At 42.1% G+C, this 24935-nt stretch overlaps 1 protein-coding gene across 3 annotated transcripts in view; it reads right to left on the reverse strand.

Annotated features, from left to right (window-relative positions):
- L1CAM (L1 cell adhesion molecule) overlaps window positions 1-24935 on the reverse strand; it is a 1396060-nt gene that overhangs the window by 296409 nt on the left and 1074716 nt on the right. The gene's annotated exons all lie outside the window — the stretch shown is intronic.

Raw genomic sequence — 24935 nt, forward strand, 5'->3', positions numbered from 1 at the left:
TTACAATGGTAAAACGCCGCTAAAACTAGTGGTGCTTTACCGCTAACGCCCCAGTGTGAAAGGGGTCTTAATGTGTATGTTCTGCCTTTTAGGAGGGTTGTATAGTACACTATACAAAGATTGTCAGCACCACCTAGTGGCTATATCTCTGCAACTGGATATAAAGCTCAGTAGTATCACAGTAATGAATAACGGCAAAGGGATAAGACAACCTTTACTAGTGCAAATTCTTAAATGCAGCAACAGGCCAAAAATCAAAAGATAAAGACCAATCAGAAGGGAAGCAAGCACACACAAAAAAAAAAAAAAAAAACAAAATAGAAAAAGGGTTCCAGCCACCCCCCAAAAAAGGTTGTGTGACTAAATTAAACCTCTGCCTTGCAAGGCTTTATGTTCAAAGCTAGCATCCACCGAGCAGCAATGCCAACCATCTATACTTTGGTGAAGGTTTGGACTGAGGACCGGGGAACAGAAACCTGGTACCAGACGGCCCAGAAAGTGCCCAAGTGTTGATTCCTTAAAGCAAAAGGGTACATAATAGGAACGACAATATATGTAACAACCTGAACAAAGGTACGAACCTGTCAGAAATGAGCAGAACAGCCAGAATACCTGAGGGTGGTACTGTTGTGGGTGTCCCAAACAGACAGCAAACCTTAAATCGTATGTAAAAAATCTTATTTTATTTTCTCTCTTTTAGTTTGTTAAACATACTGTTAGAAATATTTTTTTTATATCTGTTTAAAAAGTGCAGTAAAAAATGTTAATCTTGTCAGAAATTCAGACCTGTGTTGTGCAGACTTCCTGTGTTATTGCAAGGTTATTGAGCCCTCTTAGTTCTTATCATGGACTATGGAATGTTTGAAAGGTAATTTGCAGATTTGCTTGTAAGTCTAGGTTCATATCTATGCAGCTGCGCTTGATGCGTTTTTCAGGCACGTTTTAAAGTGCGTTTGGCGTTTTTAAACCCTTGTAAAAAAATAAGGGTTTAAAAACGCCAAACGCACTTCAAAACGTGCCTGAAAAACGCATCAAGCACAGCTGCATAGATGTGAACCTAGACTTACAAGCAAATCTGTAAATCTGCATGCAGTTTTCATGCATTTCATGTTTTTTTTCTCTTTAAACACACTGTAAAAACACTGTACATTGCTGGTTGCTTAGGAGAGGGGGCTGGGAAGATGGCTGCCTCATCCTTAACACCCGATGAGTCAAGGCAGTGTAGGACTGGCCAGAAGAGGGATTACTTTGACAAACTTGGTCAGCTTAAACATGTATTGCAATATATGTGAACTAAATCTACCTATTTTTCATTGCATAGTTTGCTAGGAATGGTGTAGCAGTGTGCAGAGGGTCCATCCAGAAATTGTAGTGTTAATATGTGGTCACACCCCTTTAGCACTTGATAGTTCAAATACATGTACAAGCTATTGGGATTTGAGCACAGGTATATCTTTTTTTCTGTTGTAACGCAGGTCAGTGACCAGATCTGAACCTGGTTGCCAGGGCTGGACTGGGACAAAAATTTGGCCCTGGACTTCCTCATGACCGGCCCACTTTAATTTCGAGTGTCCCCAACAGCGCCCCCCTTACAGAGTGTCCCCAACAGCGTCTCCCTTACATCAGAGTGTCCCCAACAGCATCCCCCTTACATCAGAGTGTCCCCAACAGCATCCCCCTTACATCAGAGTGTCCCCAACAGCGTCCTCCTTACATCAGAGTGTCCCCAACAGTATCCCCCTTACATCAGAGTGTCCCCAACACCGTCCCCCTTACATCAGAGTGTCCCCAACAGCGTCCCCCTTACATCACAGTGTCCCAATCAGCAGCCCACTTCACATCAGAGCCCCCACCAGCAGCCCACTTCACAACAGAGTCCCCACCAGCAGCCCACTTCACACCAGAGTCCCCATCAGAGAGTCCCCACCAGCAGCTCCCTTCACATCAGTGTATCCCCATCAGACGCCCTTCACATCAGAGTCCCCACCAGCAGCCCACTTCACATCAGAGTTTCCACCAGCAGCCCACTTCATATCAGAGTCCCCATCAGAGAGTCCCCACCAGCAGCTCACTTCATATCAGTGTATCCCCATCAGACGCCCTTCACATCAGAGTCCCCACCAGCAGCCCACTTCACATCAGAGTTTCCACCAGCAGGCCACTTCACATCAGAATTTCCACCAGCAGCCCACTTCACATCAGAGTTTCCACCAGCAGCCCACTTCACATCAGAGTTTCCACCAGCAGCCCACTTCACATCAGAGTCCCCACCAGCAGCTCACTTCACATCAGAGTGTCCTCCCCCTCTCACATGTACTCACAGTTTTGAAGGCAGCTTCTCGTTCCTCTCTCCAGTCATGTGATAACAAGTGATAAGGGGAGAGAGGAAGGAAAGTCAGCCGTTGGTCTATCTCCCCCTGCAGGCTGGAGGGAGCATAACGCCTAATGCTCTCTTCAGCATATGACGGAAGCTGCTCCTCTTGACAGAAGTGAAATTGCGATCACTCACTGTCAGTGAGGAGCAGCTCCAGGACCGCACCTGACTGGCCTACTGTGCCATCGGCCCACCGGGAATCTCCCGGTAGTCCCGATGGCCAGTATGTGCCCGCTGGTTGCTCTCCCCCACCTTGGGTCTTTATGCCCTACGTTGGCATGGTGTCCACTGTAGAATTTTCAGTGGCAAGGCAGTGTAGAGCTGGTCAGAAGGGGGATTATTTTGACACAGTTGGTCAGCTTAAATATGTATTGCAATATATGAGAACTAAATATCCCTGTTTTTCATTGCATAGTTTTCTAGGAATGGAGTAGCAGTGGGCAGAGGGTCCATCCAGAATTTGCAGTGTTAATATGTAGTCACACCCCTTTAGCACTTGATAGTTTAAATACATGTACAAGCTATTGGGATTTGAGCACAGGCATATCTTTTTTCTGTTGTAAAGCAGGTCAGTGACCAGATCTGAACCTGGTTGCTCTCCCCCACCTTGGGTCTTTATGCCCCATGTTGGCTGTAGCATTTGCAGTGACAAGGCAATGTATGACTAGCCAGAAGAGGGATTACTTTGAGGAAGTTGGTCAGCTTAAACATGTATTGCAAAATATGTGAACTAAATATCCCTGTTTTTCCTTGCATAGTTTGCTAGGAATGGTGTAGCAGTGTGCAGAGGGTCCATATGACCCATGTTGGCATGGTGTCCACTGTAGCATTTGCAGTGGCAAGGCAGTGTAGGACTGGCCAGAAAAAGGATTACTTTGACACAATTGCTCAGCTTAAACATGTATTGCAATATACAGTCAGGTCCATAAATATTGGGACATTGACACAATTCTAATCTTTTTGGCTCTATACACCACCACAATGGATTTGAAATGAAACAAATAAGATGTGCTTTAACTGCAGACTTTCAGCTTTAATTTTAGGGTATTTACTTCCAAATCAGGTGAACGGTGTAGGAATTACAACAGTTTGTATATGTGCCTCCCACTTTTTAAGGGACCAAAACTAATGGGACAATTGGCTGCTCAGTTGTTCCATGGCCAGGTGTGTGTTATCCCCTCATTATCCCATTTACAAGGAGCAGATAAAAGGTCCAGATTTAATTTCAAGTGTGCTATTTGCATTTGGAATCTGTTGATGTCAACTCTCAATATGAGATCCAAAATGCTGTCACTATCAGTGAAGCATGCCATCATTAGGCTGAAAAAACAAAACAAACCCATCAGAGAGATAGCATAAACATTAGGTGTGGCCAAATCAACTGTTTGGAACATCCTTAAAAAGAAAGAACGCACCGGTGAGCTCAGCAACACCAAAAGACCCGGAATACCACGGAAAACAACTGTGGTGGATGACCGAAGAATTCTTTCCCTGGTGAAGAAAACACCCTTCACAACAGTTGGCCAGATCAAGAACACTCTCCAGGAGGCAGGTGTATGTGTGTCAAAGTCAACAATCAAGAGAAGACTTCACCAGAGTGAATACAGAGGGTTCACCACAAGATGTAAACCATTGGTGAGCCTCAAAAACAGGAAGGCCAGATTAGAGTTTGCCAAACAACATCTAAAAAAGCCTTCACAGTTCTGGAACAACATCCTATGGACAGATGAGACCAAGATCAACTTGTACCAGAGTGATGGGAAGAGAAGAGTATGGAGAAGGAAAGGAACTGCTCATGATCCAAAGTGTCATGGCGTGGGCAGGTATGGCTGCCAATGGAACTGGTTCTCTTGTATTTATTGATGACGTGACTGCTGACAAATGCAGCAGGATGAATAATGAAGTGTTTAGGGCAATATTATCTGCTAATATTCAGCAAAATGCTTCAGAACTCATTGGACGGCACTTCACAGTGCAGATAGACAATGACCCAAAGCATACTGCGAAAGCAACCAAAGAGTTTTTTAAGGGAAAGAAGTGGAATGTTATGCAATGGCCAAGTCAATCACCTGACCTGAATCCGATTGAGCATGCATTTCACTTGCTGAAGACAAAACTGAAGGGAAAATGCCCCAAGAACAAGCAGGAACTGAAGACAGTTGCAGTAGAGGCCTGGCAGAGCATCACCAGGGATGAAACCCAGCATCTGGTGATGTCTATGCGTTCCAGACTTTAGGCTGTAATTGACTGCAAAGGATTTGCAACCAAGTATTAAAAAGTGAAAATTTGATGGATGATTGTTAATCTGTCCCATTAGTTTTGGTCCCTTAAAAAGTGGGAGGCACATATACAAACTGTTGTAATTCCTACAACGTTCACCTGATTTGGATGTAAATACCCTCAAATTAAAGCTGAAAGTCTGCAGTTAAAGCACATCTTGTTCATTTCTAATCCATTGTGGTGGTGTATAGAGCCAAAAAGATTAGAATTGTGTCGATGTCCCAATATTTATGGACCTGACTGTATGTGAACTAAATATATACAAAAGGTATGCTGCGCTAAGGTGAAAATGTCAATCTGGAGATCATTAATGCATATGAGGTATACTGAAAATATCGCATAAGCGGCTTATCCAGCCACAGCAAGGCAAAAAGGATATATGTATTAAAAAAAAAATAATAATAATTTTAAAAGTGATTATAAGGTGCAATGTGTAAATAATATACTAGATGTATACCATTAGAATAAGAGTAGCGATGATTAAACTACTAACTGTATATATAATGAATGAAAAATTATTTATATAATCTGAGTATATATAATGAATGAAAAATTATTTATATAATCTGAAATTTACCGTGTAAAAAATATATATAAATAATATCACGGGGGGCGTGGTTTGCCTTGAGAGAAGATGGCTGCTTAACCCTCAAGCTCCGTCAGACCATAGCCTACACTAAACCCATACCCAGGGATTATAGCTGAAATTCGGCCACCCATCATGGGGACTTCTTCCCGCAGACCCTCTGCAACCAGATCCCGCTCACCGAGAGAATTAAGCAGACGCATCAGCCAAAATATCCCAGAGATATTCAGAACCCCGAGAACCAACATGGTGGCTCCTTCTCCCACCTCATCGCATGCTCAAAGCCCCACAGGGATTACACTAACTCCCACGGACCAACCTCCCGCTCAGGTGGAGAACAATCAAGCCTCACTCCAACAGCCGAGCCTAAACGACCTCCGAGCAGTAGCAACCGACATCAAGGACACACTGTTCGCAGCCATAACAGACCTCCGTCATTAAATTCAGAACTTGACCCCAGACATAGGTAAACAGTTCATCAAATACTATTCGAAACTTTATAACCTCCCCCAACGGACCCACCCGCAGATGCAAACACAAGGAAACAATTGATTATTGATTTCCTACGACAATATAGCCCAGCTCCTATTTCTGCATCCATGGCACAAGATCTAGATACCCCCTTGAACAGAGAAGAAGTCGACCTAGCATTGAAACAAATGAAAACGGGCAAAAGTCCTGGACCCGATGGTTTGACTGTAGGATACTACAAAACTTATGCTGGTATCCTTACCCCCTTTTTTCTGTCCGCCTTTAATTCCTTCACGACTCCCTCTGAACCCCCTCGAGACCTACTAACTGCCCACGTTACAGTAAATCCCGAAGCCAGGTAAGGACCCAACAGTGGTCTCTAGTTACAGATCCATTTCGCTACTCAACGTAGATCCCAAATGGTACGCCAAAGCAATAGCAAACTGACTTCTCCCCCTTCTCCCCCAACTAGTTCATCTCGACCAAGTTGGCTTAGTCCCGGGCAGAGAAGCGAGAGATAATACGCTCAAAGCCATTAACGTTCACCACTGGCTTACATCCATCCAGCACCAGGGATACATACTTTCCCTCGATGCAGAGAAGGCATTCGACAGAATGGCCTGGGGCTACATGACAGAAGCATTAAGGGCTATAGGCCTCCCTAACAAAATGCTAAACTTCATACTAACACTCTACTCTAACCCCACCGCTAGAGTCAGAGTGAATGGCCACCTGTCGGATGCCTTCTCTGTGTCGAATGGAACACGCCAGGGATGCCCCCTTTCCCCTCTAATCTTCATCCTCACCCTTGAACCACTTCTGAGACGACTCAGAGCGAACCCAGATGTGAAAGGCATAGAGATTAAAAACTGTACCTACAAACTAGCAGCCTTTGCGGACGACATTCTCCTTTTTCTTAGCGAACCGCTCACCACACTCCCGAATTTGCTCAAAGACTTCGATACCTTTAAGACCCTGACCAACCTACAAATCAATTTTACAAAATCTAATGCCTTAAACATTACATTACCCTCCACAACATACAAGCAATGCCAAACAAAGTTTCCATTTACTTGGAACGATCGCGCGATCACCTATCTGGGCATACAACTCCCAAACTCCCTTTCTGACTTGTACTCCCTAAACCACTTACCATTACTACAAAACATAATAAGAGATTTAACAAAATGGGTCTCAGGCCTATTTTCCTGGTTTGGTAGAGCCGCCATCATTAAAATGAATATCTTTCCCAGAATATTGTACCTTCTACAGACGATCCCAATAAAGATCCCACCTGCCTCCTTCTCAACCTATCGAACAACATGCATAAAATTTGTGTGGGGCAAACTAAAACCGAGAATTAGCTACCTAAGGCTCACCTCTCCCAAACTCAAAGGAGGAATAGGTCTACCCGATATAAGAAAATACCAACAAGCAAGCCACCTTGCTAGGATCATAGATTGGAACATACATACCAAGTATAAAGATTGGATCCAACTAGAACAATCAATGTCGCCTCTTCCGTTAGCTCATCTTCACTGGATCACACATCAACACACCCCCCCAGGATGTAAACTCCACCCACTCATCAACCCAACACTGCTCTCCTTTCGGGAAGCATGCAACAAACACAAAATTTCTTCAATCCTGGGCCCAATGACACCACTAGCACAAAATCCAGAGTTCACCCCAGGTACACATACTTCCTTTTTAGCTGAAGGTTGGCCTCATCCAAGCATCCGAGCAGAACAGTTCTTTGACAACGGTCGCCTTCTATCTCAAACAGAATTTGCTGCCAAAATGACCACAGGTTCGTTCCCCTTTTGGACGTATGTACAAATTAGACACTTCTTTGACAAACCTAAGCCCCGACCAGACTGGTCTAGACGTACCACTACCTTCGAATCCTTATGCTTGAAAGAGGAGGAGCCCCAAAACCACTTAATTTCTCTTACTTACACCTTGCTATTCTCAGACCAAAATTCCAATCTACACTGGACCAACAAAAAATGGGAACAAGAACCCTCAATTAACCTTACAGAGATGGCTTGGGAAAACATCTACATGCACGTACATAAGGGAACATTAAACGTTCAGGTACAGGAGAATGCATTTAAAGTATTATCCAGGTGGTACAGAACCCCACTTAAGCTACACCATTTCAACCCAGCTCTCCCCCAGCAATGTTGGAGATGTAAGTCAGAAATAGGCTCTCTCATACATATATGGTGGACTTGCCCTAAACTCCAGCCCTTCTGGAAAAAGGTCCACAGATATATCACACAAATAACCACCTACACACTTGAATACACCCCAGCGCAGTTTCTCCTTCACCATTCCACGACCCCAACACGCTCTTACTTCTGCTCTCTAGCCATGCACATGGTTAACGCAGCAAAGATGTGCGTTCCATTCAAGTGGCGCTCTCCTGATCCACCATCTATGACAGACTGGTTTAAACGTATACAAAAAACTGCGGAAATGGAGGAGCTCATACATCAAGCGAAAGACACACCCACCACGTTCACCAACACATGGGCCTGCTGGCTACATTTCATCACCACAGATGAATAAAAAAGAGTCCTGCCGTGAGAGAGATGTGGGAGCTGTGGTAGAGAAGGAGAAGACCCCCCCAACCCCACATCCCCTTACCCCCTCACTCGCTATCCGGACCCCTATCACACGTGACATTACACCATCTACTGACACAGAGAAACTCCAGCCATTCACTCACAAAAGGTTATGTAGAAATGCAAGGTTATTCCATTTATGACTTGTAATCTTTTTTTTTCCTATTTTGACATCTATAAACATGAATACATTAAACGGCGGCTGCGTCCGCAGTCCTGTATTACATAATACATGTTCTCATTTCTATTATTGTCGCTCTTAGACTCAAATACATATCCCTCATAGTCCATTGGCATTAGCTGTCCAACGCCTTGTTGTGTACTCTTACACTTGTGATACTATATGTACTATTTTGTACCACGTTTTGTACTTTGAAAAACTTCTTTGATATTCATAATATGTATTGATACTTTACTTTCAATAAAATATGGTTAAAAAAAAAAAAAAAAAAGGGGGCGTGGCTTGACCTCGGGAAAAGATGGCAGCTTAATTCACTTGCTCCAGCTGACAGAGAGGTACACCTGACTACAATTGAGGTTTTTCCCCACCTGAGCACCTGAAAAACATGGGGACTTCTTCCCGCAGCTCCTCCGCATCCAGATCCAGGTCCCCCAGAGACCTGAATGGGAGGATTAGCCAGAATATACCAGAAATGTTCCGGACCCACTCTGGCAATATGTCGCCCACAAGAGGCTCACCTCAGACAGCAGGCCCAGAGGCAGGGGCCATATCTTCCTCAAATGCTGGAGCGGTAATCCTCACACCGCACTCACAACCCAGCCTCCAGGATCTTCACTCTGTGGCTATGGACATAAAAAACACCCTTACGGCGGCTCTAACAGCCGCAATCACGGACCTTAAGATAGACATACAAGCTATCGCGGGCAGGGTCCAGGAAGTAGAGAAGACGACTACCACCCACTCCACTGTACGTGTCAGGTCCTGGATACCCACACCCTACAGCTACGGGACCTAAACCGTCACATGGAAGATTTGGACAACCACGGCAGGCGCCATAATCTGCGTGTGCGAGGCCTGCCGGAATCAATCGAGGCGGACCGGCTGCAGGAAGAAGTGTCCGTCCTCTTCAACAACCTCCTGGATAGACCCCTCACTACACCCATAGGCTTGGAACGCATCCATCGTGCCCTACGTCCCTGGGGGAGAGATGCGGACCCGCCGAGGGATGTGATCTGTCATATCATTGACTACCAATTGAAAGAGGAGCTCCTGCGTAAGGCCCACATCACAACAAAGCTATCACATAATGGCGCTGACATTCGCCTCTTCCAAGACCTCTCTACAATAACACTACAACGTCGTAGAGAACTGCGCCCCCTATTGGAAGTGCTCCGTACCAAGGGAATTCCATACAGGTGGAAGTTTCCCTTCTGCCTATCAGCCTCTTCGCAGGGTCGCACCGCACTGCTCAGAGTGCCAGAGGACCTGCGCTATTTTTGTGACACCCTGGACATACCGTTCACGGAGGTTCCCGAGTGGTACGCGGAATTCCGTCCTCCGGCTCCCAGAAAGACCCCGCCTGATCTTGAACCGATGGAAACTCTACCGCACCGCTATAGGAGGCAACGCTCCCCATCCGAAACCAGAATCCGTCTTCAAGCTCCAGGCACCGAGAGTGGCTCCAGCCCGCTGAACACCCCGCAACCCAGGAGAGCACGTCGGGACCGCTGATCAACAACATCAGTTCATACATTTCTCGGAAACACTTTCTCCCCAATATCCCTTGTTTCATTGGTTTCCTTAGACTGTCTTTAAGATATTCCCTGAGTGAGGACTGACTGCGCTTGTTCTACATGTCATCAGCTAGTCGCCCCTACGCCATAGGTTTGTGAGACTGTCTTTTCTCCTCTGCACGAGACACCACGATAAGGCAGGTAAGAGCGTTCCAACACTGAGCGCTGTGATCACATGAGAACAAAAGCCACGGACCGAAAACATTTCATTACCATAGGTGGCGATGCACATGCTGACAAAGAACTTCACATCTGCTGATTCTGCTCTGGTCAACTCTGCTGAACTTGACCGCGCTGTCCCCATCCTCGATCTGTGACCATTCCCCCCTCACTCTAGACTGGGGGGGGGGGGGAAACGGTTATAATAGCCTGCCATTATACCCTGTGACTGCCTTCCTGGTGATCCCAAAACCTTTATATTGTTTAAGTTTATTTTATACTATTTAATTTCGTTTTTCTTTTCTTAGTGCTATCATGACTTTAAACATAAGGGTGAGGGGACGGTGAGGGAGGTGATCCAGGGGAATGCATAAAAATTTCATAGACGATAAATTACCACACATAAGCAAACAGTAACTAACAATTTGAACAAACGTGTGCGCTTACGGCATTGCGAACAATGCCCAATTCTCTAAGGTTAATGACCAACGCGTAGCTCTCTATATGGGAGATTAACCATTGCATTGACCCACTTATCTAATTTACCGTTCCGGCTATCACATCTCTTGCTTCTCCATAATGGAGGTTGGCCCCTACGGATCACCATCCTCACCACTTAGAGTACTATGTAGCATATTTTCACTGTACAGGATTAATTGCTGGGGGCCTATTACTGAAATACAGATAAACGGCTTACAATTTTATATCGACAGATGTTTTCCCGAAGCAATTGTACACCCACACGCGCTGGGGGCTACTCTAGATGTTACACAATGACCATATTTATCGATAACATACTGAAGTGCTCTTGGATGTGCATCTTGTAGATATGACTGGACCATCTCTCGTACTTATGAAACTTCATAAGCGAGGCCCAGTTAGGTTGAAGATTCTCACCCCAGGATGATATTCTCCATTGGGGGCTGTGAGGCTCGCTGCCCAAAACATACCAGCTTAACCCCACCAGATTAGGTGACTCCTTCCTCTCTAAGGGGGGTTTCACCTCTCTAGATAAGAGTGCTCCCCCAGATGCAACTTTTACTTTAGGCAGCGACTCATTAACAAACTAAAGCAAGTGTCTGAGGCTCCGAATAGCAGACTACACTAACTGATGCCCTCACCGCTGATAACTGACGATAGTTACAATACCATCAGCAAGCGTCTAATACCCTCATGACAACATAGAAGAATGACCTCCAACTAACCGGTACATCAACCGGCAGATAATGATCACCCACGAGCAGCCCCTGACGCACGTTATGGGTAGTCCTTGATCCCACATGCCTCAAAGTTCCGAATCCTACATACCCAGTAATCACTCGGTCCAACAGTTTTCTATACCGCAGAGACAGTTCAAGCCATAACAACACGCGGCGTGCTATGACATAGGGCAATGACTTACTTACCCCAACAAATAGGGGAGTGGCTACTTCAGCCCAAAAAGGATAAGCCAAGGTTTACAGCTTGACCTAGATGGGATATCACTATATTCAGTTTTGTTTACCACAGTTTTTAAGTTTATGGTCAGCCTTATGGTTTGTTTAGGCTACTCTATTACACCTTGTTACCGAACATTATTTGTTGAAGATAAGATAATACTCAGATGAACTCACTCCTAGACGGCACCCTGAATCTATCACACCTTAGGGGTATATCGAATGAACACACAGATTACCCTTTCAATCCGAACTACGGAGCCTCCCCTGCACACACATCACTGTCCCCCCTCTACATATTACTTACACAGATCTCTGTGATAAATACACAGAATACCTAATCACACGTCCCCCAGGTTGCTAATAAGCAATAGACTATTTCCATTTTTAACCTCCTCACCTAGCTTACATCTCATCTCTGTCTAGCGGATAGCTACCTATCTCTGTACCTCCACTCTTCATACCGATTTCAGCTGCCCCTCACCCCAGTGGCGCGTACAACCACTAATTCTGATAGACATACTAGATTTCACCTCACGCCGCTGACTCACTCCGGTCATACCTAACTACAGGTATACACTTTCTACGGATTAGCGAGCAGGCTCTCGCTATTCACCGGAAACGATCACACACTTACACGAGACACCCTACTATCTTCATACGCAGACACACCAGATTGAGATACAACAGTATCGCTCTACTTTGTCCCCATATCCACCCTCTTTACCTGAACATTACTAACAATCCCTTCCACAGGGCACGGACTCTCTGTTCTTCCTCCCCGGCTTCCTTAAGCTAACTTTCCTCCTCCTCCGACGAATACTCATAGAACTACAAAAACCTCATACACTCCTGTGCCAGCACCTCTAAAACTTTATCCACTCCCCCAATATGCCGCAAACGCCACACACCAAAAACAAAACAATCAAACTTATATCCCTTAACATAAGGGGCCTTAACATCCCCGAACGACGTTCTCAACTACTACTTTCCTTACAAAAAAACAAAGCGGACATTGTCTTTCTTCAAGAAACCCATTTTAAAACAGGATCCACCCCAAAACTCTCTAACTATCGCTTTCCAACCTTCATCCACGCTACTAATAAGTCCATGAAATCTAAAGGAGTCTCTATCCTATTTGCTAAAAATTGCCCGTTTCACATCAAAGAAACCTGCATAGACACAGAAGCACGATACCTTTTTGTCAAAGGTACACTACATGGCAAACAAATCACCCTTGCCAACATATATGCACCTAACACGAAACAAGTCCCTTTTTTCCAGTCCACCTTACAAAAACTCACTCTGTTCCAAGAAGGCCTTCTTGTCTTAGGTGGAGACTTCAATGGCCCCCTAAATCCCCTACATGACACCTCGAATGGCTCCACAACCCTGCCATATAGTGCGTTACGTGCAATTAAATCACAACTCAAATAACTCTCATTACATGAATCATGGCGTACTCTCCACCCGAAAGAGAAGGACTTCACGTTCTATTCAACTCCACATAACCGACACTCCAGACTAGATTATTTTTTCCTTTCTCAAAGGGACATATCAATGTTATCCACAGCCACAATTGACCCCATGTATCTTTCATATCTATGACATTGGAATTCCCAAATATTAATCCCCGCCCCCACATTTGGCGTTTGGACCCCTCGCTTCTCACGGACACCGCCACAATGACTGCCATACAAGAACGCCTCTTGCTATATTTCCTTGTCAAAAGAAGTTTATTGAGTAAACAATGTTATAAAGATACATAAAGTAAGTTTACAAGGATCTTTAAAGTAAGCTCATTGTTTTACAGTAGGGTTTATATAGGTAAATATCATGAAATTTCAAATATTAAACATTGGGTTCACATAAACCTAAATTAAAGATATATATAATTTCCTTAGTTACTTTTGTAGGTATTTAAATGATTTATACCTACTATACATATTGTTTACAAGTAGAGTGTATATAGGTCAAATCAATTCTGATAATGAGCTTTAATCGTAAGGTGGAGAAAAGGAAAGAGAAAGAAGAAAAAGGGTTGAAAGGTAGGAGGTATGGTCCACAAGGTTGTCCCGCTCGTCAGTATATTATTCTTTTTAGTTCTCTTTGAGGCCTTAGAATGGGTATCTCTGTAAGTCATTTAATCTGTTACCATGGCAACAGGACAGAGTCATTGAAGTTTGACAGGAACTGTTGTTTTATCCAAGGATGCCAAAGTTTTTCAAATTTTGGAATTTGATTTTGATTGATGGCTACCATCTTAGCATGGGACATTGTATTATTCATTCTGTGAATTGTTTCTGCTAGTACCAATGTAGGAGATTTCCATGCCTTGGCCACTGTTTGTTTTGCAGCCGTTATTAGTTGGATCATAAGTTTGAATTGAGAGAGTGTTAACCATTCCGGTTTTAGATTAAGTAAAGTTAAATATGGATCTGGTTGTATTATTTTTTTAAATATTTTAGATGCAATCACGAAGACTTCCTTCCAGAAGGTTTGGATTACTGGGCACGTCCACCATATGTGTAAATATGTGCCTATTTCTGGGCATCCTCGAAAACAAAGAGCTGAGGTATTAGGTGAATATTTTGCCACTCTAGCGGGTACAAGGTACCAGCGAGTTAGGACTTTATAATTTGTCTCCAGTGCTAAGATGTTGGGTGAAGATGACTTAGATGTGAGCCATATGTTAGACCAGTCCATGTCTTCTAAAGTTCGTCCCAGGTCCCCCTCCCACCTCTGAACGTAAGAGGGTCTATTAAGATTTGCTACTCCATATAATTGATTATAAAGTGATGAAATTGTACCTTTAGCAAATGGATCTTTTGTACAGATTGATTCAAAAATGGATAATTGGGATAATGGTGTATCCCCCTTTAGGAATGGTGTATAGAAATTTTTGATTTGGAGATATCTAAATATCTCAGAGTTTGGTAGATCATATTTTTCTCTAAGCGATGGGAATGAAAGGAATGATTTAGATGCTATGAAGTCATTTAGTGTCTGAATGCCTGATGTTGTCCAAGCTTTAAAAGAATTTGGGTAGATCCATGCCGGATAAAAGGCCAGATTTCTGATAAAAGAAAGGAGAGGATTGTGTGGAGATTGTAACTGATATTTGGTTTTTAGTTTATCCCAGAGAGATAAGAAGTGTTTAGTTATGGGATTATGAATTTTAAAGCGGTCTTTAGGATCAAGCCATAATAAATTTGATATTAATAGAGGGTCATTTTCTGAAGCCTCTATAAATACCCATAATGGGATTTCCTGTTTTGCATGGTATTTGGACAGACTGGCCAAATGTGCTGCTCTGTAGTAGTTAGTAAAATTAGGGTATCCCAGGCCTCCTTTATTTTTGGGAATATGTAGTGTGTGTATAGGTATACGTGGTTTAGAAGAGCCCCATATAAACGAAGTTGCTCTTTTTTGTACTATTCTCAAAAAATAGGAAGGAATTGGAATAGGGAGGACTCTGAATAGATAAAGCAATTTGGGTAGAATAGTCATTTTGATTGCATTAATCTTCCCTATCCAGGATAAAGGAAGTTGCGACCATTGTTTTATTAGATTTGTGATCTGTCTTAATACAGGAGGATAATTGGTTGAGAATAAGTCAGAATGAGATGCTGTTAAATGAATTCCAAGATATGGGATTGATTTTTCTGCCCATGTGAATGGGAGTGCAGCCCTAGCCGGGATCAATTCCATGTTTGTGAGTGAAATATTAAGCACTAGGCATTTCTTAGGATTAATCATAAGGCTGGATAGGGCTGCAAATCCATCAAGAGCTGGTATTAAGTTAGGACAAGAGACCTGTGGTGATGATAGAAAAAGTAATGTATCGTCTGCAAATATACATAATTTGTGTGTAATACCTCCTACTTCAATGCCAGTTATAGTTTGGTTTGTTCTGATGTATTGGGCCATGGGTTTGAGTATAAGGGCAAATAATAAGGGAGATAATGGGCAACCCTGTCGGGTACCTCTTTCGATATTAAAGGCTTCAGATTTGTATCCAGCATATTTTATATAGGCTTTGGGTTTATTATATAATGCTTTGATCCATGTTAAAAAGTGGGGTCCAAAACCCCATTTTTGTAATGAATATTGCATATATTGCCAGGATACTGTGTCAAATGCCCTCTTAATATCGAGAGATAGAAAACATAAAGGGATTTTCCGTTTTTTAGCAATATGTGCCAATAACACTGCCCTGCGTATATTATCACCTGCCTGTCTATTTGGCATGAAGCCTACTTGATCTCTATGTATTAATTTTCCTATAATGCTATTGAGGCGTTTTGCTATTATTTTTGCTAATAATTTAATATCGAGGTTTAACAGAGAGATAGGCCGATAATTCACACAGGAAGTATCATCAGAAAGGGGTTTTGGGATCATACAAACAATTGCCATTAGTGTTTCTTGCCGAAAAGAATGTCCATCTAGAAGTTTGTTAAAAGTTTCAATGAGAATGGGAGAGAGTATTTCTGAGAATGTTTTATAGTATAAAGCCGAGTAGCCGTCTGGGCCTGGTCTTTTGTTAAGTTTTAGGTCTTTTATGGCGTTAGCAACTTCATCTATAGTTATAGGCTCATCCAAACTGCTTTTTTGATTCTGAGATAACTCAGGTAAGGTTATTTTTGAGAAGAAGGATTCAGCCTCTGTAGGATAAAATTCATTGTTTGTCTTGTATAAAGTTGCGAGATGTGAGTGAAATTTATGGACTATTTTAACTGGATTACAAGTGTAAACATTTTTTGATAATTTCAAACGTATTGGTTTGAAAGATTTGTTAGTTGAATTTAATGCCCGAGCCAAATATGTACCTGGTTTGTTTGTATTCATGTAGAAATTGTGTTTGGAGCGTTTGAGGGATTTATCAACTGACTCAGTGAGAAATAGATCGTATTCCAATCTAGATTTTTCCAGATGAGATTTTGTACTCTGAGATGGATTATCTTGAAATGATATGTAGGCTGCATTAAAATTGAGTTCTAGTTTTTTTGCTAGATTTTTGCATTCCCGTTTAAATAGTGCCATTTGTCTTTGTATTGTACCACGCAAGACAGGCTTATGAGCTTCCCACAGTGTTATTGGGGAGATGTCTGTTGTATTATTAATTGATATGTATTCCTTTAAAGCTTGTTCAATGGCCATCTGATGTAGTGGGTGTTTGAGCATTATGTCAGGTAAGTACCACGTTGGGTCATGCGCTTTTGGTATGGCTGAGGCTATAGTAGTGTATACTGCATTATGGTCAGACCACGGAATCGGAATTATATCTGATGCAATAATTTCTGGTATCATTCTTATTGTTAGAAAAATATGATCTATTCTGGTGAAGGTTTGATGAGGGTGCGAGAAATAAGTGAATTTCTTTTTCATTGGGTTACTTTCTCTCCACAAATCTACCAGATTGTATTTGGAAAGAAGTTGAGAAAAAGGTAATCTAGAGGTTATTTTGGATGGTGTAAAAGGTGATTTATCTAGAAATGGGAGGAGGACCTGGTTCAAATCCCCACACATTATCACTGTTCCTATTTTGTGTGTATTAATCACTTGTAAGATATGTGAGAGGAATGGTGTAGGTTGTTTGTTAGGAGCGTAGTAGGAAATCACAGTGATTGCTGTATCCATTATATAACCCATGAGTATCAGGTATCTACCTTCTGGGTCTTTAATTTCTGATGATAAGGTGAATGGTGTGGATCGGTGAAATGCAATTAGAGTTCCCCTTTGCTTGGTACAGGCAGAAGCCGTGTAAATTTGTTGATAAAAAGGAGAAATATATTTTGGAGTAGAATCTTTGGTGAAGTGTGTTTCTTGGAGGCATACTATGTGAGCCTTCTTGTTATGGAAAGTACGGAAGGCTTTGGTCCTTTTTTGAGGGACATTTATTCCCTGAACATTCAGGGAAAGTATATTCAGTGGTGCCATGGCAACAGATCAAATAGTTTTGACTTACTTTTTGTTATGCAGAGCTGACTGCGCAGATCAACCTGTGTGGACTGAAGAGATGAATAGATAGAAAAGAAACCAGTGAATTCTGAAATAAAGAGTAAACAAAAAACATATGAGATTAGATGATACAATTTACCCGTGAAAGAGAATAAATATCTCTCTCAGGGGAATAAGTGCCTTCGTCACACTCCCACATAATATGGTTGGGAGAACGAAGAGGGCTAATGGGGGTACACGGATCTTCCGCTTACAGGAGAGAAGTGCTATGTCAAAAGACATCAAAATGATGTTTCATTAATTGGAGTGCAGAATATAGTTTTTGTTGAAATTATTTATTCCAGGGTGGTTGTATATGGTTAGTCTTGCCCTAGGCTAAATAATTCAGTTAGAAAGGTACTGTTAATAACTTTGGTATTGATTAAGATTATTTTGGGATTTTAACCCTTTTAGAGTAAACAATTACATATTTTATTCATATGTAACTGTTTAGATATGTTAACTCATAAAATTGAGGTTGTATTGCTTCAGATTAGAATAAACAAAAACATAATTCTAGGAACTAGTTAGGTAATAATATCTCTTTCATGACTAAGCCTATTTTTGAAATTTGGTGTTTACAAGTTAAAATCCGTATTTTTTGCTAGAAAATTACTTAGAACCCCCAAACATTATATATATTTTTTTTAGAAGAGAATCTAGAGAATAAAATGGCGATTGTTGCAATATTTTTTATCACACGGTATTTGTGCAGTGGTGTTTTAAACGCAAATTTTTGGAAAAGTGACACTTTCATGAATTTTAAAAAATCCAAACAGTAAAGTTACCCCAATTTTTTTGTATAATGTGAAAGATGATGTTACGCCGAGTAAATAGATACCAAACATGTCACCCTTTATAATTGCACGCACTCGTGGAATGGCGACGAACTACGGTACCTATGAATTTCCATAGGCGACAAATTTAAAAAATTTTTACGGTTACCAGGTTTGAGCTACAGAGGAGGTCTAGGGCTAGAATTATTGCTCTCGCTCTGACGATCGCGGCGATACCTCACATGTGTGGTTTGAACACCGTTTACATATGCGGGTGCGACTTCCATATGCGTTTTCTTCGCTGCGCGAGCTCGCGGGGACAGGGGCACTTTAAAAATTTTTTATTATTATTTATTTATTTATTTTATTTATTTTTGTACTTTTATAAATTGTGTTTAAAATTTTTTTTTTTTTTTTTTTTTTACTTTTATTGCTGTCACAAGCAATGTAAACATCCCTTGTGACAGTAATAGGTGGTGACAGGTACTCTTTATGGAGGGATGGGGCTTTTAGCCGCATCGGTTGTTATACTCGGGTAGCCGATCGCCCGCTGAAAACAACGGTACCAGGATGATGCCTGCAGCTGCGGGCATCATCCCGGTATAACCCCGGAAAGCCGAGTACGCATATGTGCGTACGGTCGGCGGGAAGGGGTTAAATTTGTTTTAAGAAAAGAAAGAAAAAGCTTCCATTACTTCTGGATTATTGAACATATTTGTCCTAAAAAGTAATAAATCTATTGTTATTACCTGATAATATATAACTGAACAAGAATTTCCTTATTTCACTTATATATTCTAAGGCTATATGAATCAGAAGTAATAAGAAATATAACTGGAATGTAACATGATCCCACACAGTGTGTGACTATCAGAATGCAGTTACATTCAGTTATAAATACAGGTTTTTTATAGAGAACCATCTCTTAGTATAATAAATGAAGAGATATCAGGAATTAGGATGTCAGTCCATTGAATCTTCTTGGTCCATGGATGATGTGGCATAACGGCCTCTTTTGTGAGAATGATGATTCCCATTTTGTTCTGAAATTTTCTGAGTGCTGCCTGAAGGTGAAGATGATGCCATTCTTCTGCGTGTGGGAGAGTTGTTGCTTGTGGGTTCTGTCAGATTTAATTTTAAAAGGGTTTGTTGTAGTTCATCTGCTGATCTGCTTCTGTAAATTGTACCTTGGTAGTTAAATCTGACTGAAAAGGGGAAGCCCCATTGATACATAATGTTGTGGCGTTGCAGTTCCCTTAGTTGGGGTTTCATGGATCGTCTTTTAGTAATAGTAAGTTGGGATAGGTCAGCAAAAATTTGATAATTGTGTCCTTGAAAATTAAGTTCCTTTTTTTCTCTTGCAGCAATTAGTATTTGTTCTTTCGTTCTGTAATAATGAAATTTTGTGATTATATCACGTGGGGGTCCATCTTTCTTTTTGGCTGTGAGGGCTCTGTGTACTCTGTCCAGTTCTAAACGTTCAATAGGGATATCTGGCTTTAGTTCTTGTAATAGAGCAGTAATAGTAGATTGCAGGTCTGTCACAGTTTCAGGTATTCCCCTTATGCGCAAGTTTGAACGTCTGGCTCTATTTTCGTAATCTTCGAGCTTAGTTTGAAGTATTAAATTCTCTTCTTTTAAATGTTCCAATTCTGTTATATTTACTTGGGTTGTAATTTCAATTTCATCCATTTTTATTTCTAGGGCTGCGGTGCGGTTTCCCAGCTCTCTTATTTCTTTGGTTAGGCTTTTTGTTATTTGGTCTGAGGTTTGTTTTAAAGCCTTATGAAGCATCTTTTCAAATTGTAATAATATTACTGGGGATGCTGAGGAGGCTTGTGGAGAAGTTTGTGAGAGGATTTGTTCTGTATCTGACTCAAATGGAGAGTCTTGCTGTGACATTTTCTGTCTGTGAGAGCGCCCTGATGCTGTATCTTGTGAGGTGACTGGAGCTGCTTTAGTTGCAGTGAGTGCCTGTGAGCTCTTTGTGAGGTGATTTTTATTTCTGCCACGGTTTCCTCCCAGTACCATATTTCCTGCCCAAACTTTCACAGTTTGTTCCCTGGGGCAAAAAGGTTCAAATGGATACCTTTTGAGCCTGCAGGCTCCGCTTTGTCCTTCTCTTCTCTCCTCAGCGGTGCGGAGCTCTAACAATGCATGTCTGCTCTGCTAGGCTCCGCCCATCTCCCCTCCTCTTGCTATATTTCAATGACAATGACTCACCTGATATCTCACCTATGATGCGATGGGAAGCACATAAAAGCACCATACGGGGAGAATTAATGGCTCTCTCGGCTAAACGTAGGAAGGAAAGACAGGCACACATAACAACACTGACTACACGTATACAAACACTGGAAAGAGCACACAAAATCTCCCAAGCAATGACGTCCCTACCTGAACTACTCCAAGCCAGGACTGACCTCTTAGAGGCCCTAACCACACAAACGAAACGAAACTATATTCTCTCCCAAAAAGTATTCTATGAATATGGCAATAAGTCCGGCAAAATCTTAGCAAGAGCGCTCCGAGCCAAAAAAGCACACACCACGATCCACTCAATAACAGATGCTGCGGGGACAAAATTAGTATCCAATGAACAAATAGCCGCTCATTTTGCACACTATTACTCTCAGCTGTACAACATACATACCCCCAACCTACCAAGGGCAGACAATCAAAGAACGACAGCCATCCAAGACTTCCTCACACAGTACTGTCCCTTACATATTTCTACTGCATCAGCTGACGATCTGGAACGACCCATATCATCAGCTGAAATGGATGTGGTTCTCAAACAATTGAAGGCCGGCAAAAGCCCCGGACCTGACGGTCTGACGACTGGATATTATAAAACGTATATTGATATCCTCAAACCGCATTTCCTGGCAGCATTCAACTCCCTGTCCTCTGACAATCCCCCACCTAGAGACCTGCTGACAGCACACATAGCTGTAATACCTAAACCCAATAAGGATGCATCAAAAGTGTCAAACTACCGCCCAATATCATTACTGAACGTTGATCTCAAAATATATGCCAAGATCTTGGCTAACCGTCTGTTGCCCCTCCTGCCTACCCTCGTCTCACTAAACCAGGTGGGTTTTATACCAGGCAGAGAGGCTAGAGACAACACAACCAAGGCGATCAATATTCACAAATGGTTGACTTCCACCCAACAGCAAGGTTTCTTTTTGTCTTTGGATGCGGAGAAGGCATTCGATAGGGTGGCGTGGGACTACATGTCAGCAGTACTTAAAATGATCGGCATGCGAGACCGTATGTTACAATTTATAATGGCCCTCTATGCCTCTCCTACTGCACAGGTCCGTGTTAATGGCCACCTGTCGAATGCCTTCTCCATGTCGAATGGGACACGCCAGGGATGCCCGCTTTCACCGTTAATATTTGTTCTTACCTTAGAACCACTTCTTCAACGCATACGATCTAATCCAGACATCAAAGGAGTCTCCGTCTCTGAGAATACATATAAGCTATCTGCCTTCGCGGACGACATCCTCTTGTTCCTGACTGACCCCCACATTACATTACCCAATCTACTTAAAGATCTTGACACTTTTAACTTCCTAACCAACTTACAAATCAACTTCACTAAATCCGAAGCCCTAAACATATCCTTAAAGAAGGAAACACTTGCATCCTGTCAATCTAATTTCCCCTTCAAGTGGGCCCGAGATGTGATTACATACCTCGGGATCCGACTACCGGCCCACCTATCTGACCTCTATACCAAAAACTATATACCGATCCTCCAACAAATTCAAAAAGACCTCAAGTCCTGGTCAACAGGACTCTTTTCTTGGTTTGGAAGGGCTTCGATAATTAAAATGAACATTCTCCCTAGAATACTTTATGTCCTCCAAACTGTTCCCATAAGATTACCGCAAGCCTTTTTTGCTTCATATCGCAGGGCATGCAGCAAATTTATTTGGGGCACGAACCGCCCTAGACTCAGCTTTGATAGACTCTCACTGCCCAAACTAAAAGGAGGCATAGCGCTCCCCGACATAGCCAAATATCACAGGGCATGCCAATTTATGAGAATAGTTGACTGGAATGTCCATTCACACACTAAAGCCTGGACGCAAATTGAAAATGAATTTTCATCGATCCCAGTTAACCAATTGCCTTGGATCCTCTCAAAACAGATACCTCTGGCATGCACACAACATCCCTTGATATCCTCCACACTTTCCTCATTTAAGATCACTTGCCAAAAACATCACATATCCTCTGCCCCAGGCCCCATGACACCGATACGAAATAATCCAGATTTCCCACCAGGTATGTCCACCACATTCCTTGAGGGATTTTGGCCCCACGAAGAAATACGTGCAAAACATTTCTTTTCCGGAAACACGTTCGTCTCTATTACTAACTTGCCCACACATACGTCCGGAAGACCCTTTCCTCCATGGACATACAATCAAATAAGTCACTTTCTTAACCACACTCCCGAGAAAATAGAATATTGCCGACAGCTCACACCTTTTGAAGTACTGTGTTCCAAGACGGAACCGCAGAGACATGTGATCTTGGAAATTTATGCTCTTCTTATCTCTGACCACACTCCCAAATCCAATATAGCCACTCGGAGTTGGGAAAGAGACTTAACATTAGACCTGTCAGACCAAGAATGGGAAAACATATACTCATACATCCACAAAGGTTCAGTTAACGTGTCAACACAAGAAAATAGTTTCAAGATCTTCTCTAAATGGTACAAAACTCCGCTTAAACTTCATAAAATTTCCCCCTCCATCCCTTCCACCTGCTGGAGATGCTCAAAAAAAGAAGGCTCTATGATCCACATATGGTGGTCCTGTCCACTCATCCAACCCTACTGGAAAGAAGTCCAACGTATTACCTCCAAAATTACCACCTATCAGATTGAATTCACCCCTGCCCAAATGCTGCTACATCACTCCTCCATCCCAAAAAAAATATACCATCGTTCTCTTGCCCTACATATGATTAATGCGGCAAAAATGTGCATCCCGACCCTCTGGAAATCCTCCAAGCCCCCTACTATAGCGGACTGGCTCAAACGAATAACTAAAATAGCCGAAATGGAGGAACTGATTCACCAAGCTAAAGACACGCCCTCCAAATTCAGGAATACTTGGTCGTGCTGGCAACATTTCCAAACGACAGCCGAATATGTAGATCTAATGTCCTGAGATCGTACACAGTCATTTGAGTCCTTGTCGGAGGAGAACTAGTTATTATCTAGTCTATCCCTCTAAATCATTTCCTCCCTTCCCACCTTTCGCCTTATCCTGCTTTACAACCATCACCTTCCTACTTAGGATTCTACTCACTGATATCTCTGACATGCTCATTACCACTTAACCACAACCCTCCCTCCTCGGAAACCTAGTATTTCCAAATCTCTGATCACCTTACCTCTTACCCCGTGATACAGACATCCAACCCTTCCTGACCATCTAATTGTAGGATTGCTAGTGGTCCGGTGACCGCAATCCTACCACGCATTCTCATATCCAGAGACAATATACAATAAACAGTAACACTACATATATAGAAACCCCCAGGACCCCAAACAAATTATTACTACAGGATCTAACATTATTTGAACCTATATATTCCCTTGATTTTACTTGAAGGCCTCTTATTATTCCTTACTCCATTAAAAAGATGACTTCTAGAGAAACCCAATAACTCACAATAAACTCGAAGGGATCAACCACACAAAGCGTAAGGTTACCACACAAACAATACAAAGACCTATCAGGGTTCCAACAAAAAGGGAAAAAAAAAAAATAATAACACAAACGAAAACGTATTCACTGAACCACTTCTGGGCACAGATACCTTTGTTTGAATGTTTAATTTGTGTTTATGATTACAGTACTTACGGATAGTTCATACCTCTGTTCATTAATAAATAAGCTAAATATGGTGTATAGTATTGAAGAGATGCTAATTGTAATGCATATGCTACACCAAAACGCTATATTACTTCTATTGTACCATAAATATGCAATGTTAATGTATAACATGACTTTTACTGACAATAAACTTTGTTTTGGAAAAAAAAAAAATATCACAGTGATAAGTGCAAAAAACACAACAAAGTGCCAAGTGCCACACAATGAGTGTGAATATCAAATCCAAGATGTGATACGTGGTTATTAAAGTCCAATGTATAAAAGAAATGCACATAAAGTCCATAAAAACAGTTCATAAAAAATCCAACGTGCGTGCATTAATCTTAGTGCTTAGTGCTCAGAATTCCATGTTCAAGTGCTATCCAGTGACCCCCTGGGGGCAGCCGCTCAGCTCAGAGCGTGCGACTCAGCTGTGAGACTGAATCTAAATACGCTTATGAGGCATCCCATGGCTCAGTGATGGAATCCAGATACACAGTTTTCAGCAGCAGCTCCACAGTTAGGAATAAAGGAAAAAAAACTGGATAGTGTG

This window comes from Aquarana catesbeiana, linkage group LG09 (assembly GCF_042186555.1).
Source record: "Aquarana catesbeiana isolate 2022-GZ linkage group LG09, ASM4218655v1, whole genome shotgun sequence".
In the NCBI taxonomy this organism is placed as follows: Eukaryota; Metazoa; Chordata; class Amphibia; order Anura; family Ranidae; genus Aquarana; species Aquarana catesbeiana.